Genomic DNA, 322 nt, shown 5'->3' with positions numbered 1-322 from the left:
GCCTGGAAGTCAGCGGCACAGGCGCTACCTTTCAGCCCAGAGGATGCAGATGCCTCTCGGGGGAGCGGGGCCAGGACTGGGCTGGCCCATCAGAGCAGCGGAGAGCCTTCCTCAGCCCCCGAGGGAGGGGGGTTTATGAAAGCGACATCTGACGTCAGGCCAACAGACTAGCCCTGCATTTTCCTCTTAAAAAAAACTTTTCCTGCCTCTCTCCCTCTCTCTCCTTTTCTTCCCTCTGTCCCCACCTCCAGCCCAGCTTGGCCAGCCTCCCTGCTCTGACAGCTCTTAAAGGGGAAGTCCCAGGATTGACTTCACATGGGGA

Source organism: Arvicola amphibius, chromosome 9 (assembly GCF_903992535.2).
Source record: "Arvicola amphibius chromosome 9, mArvAmp1.2, whole genome shotgun sequence".
Classification (NCBI taxonomy): domain Eukaryota; kingdom Metazoa; phylum Chordata; class Mammalia; order Rodentia; family Cricetidae; genus Arvicola; species Arvicola amphibius.
This window is presented reverse-complemented; position numbering follows the sequence as displayed.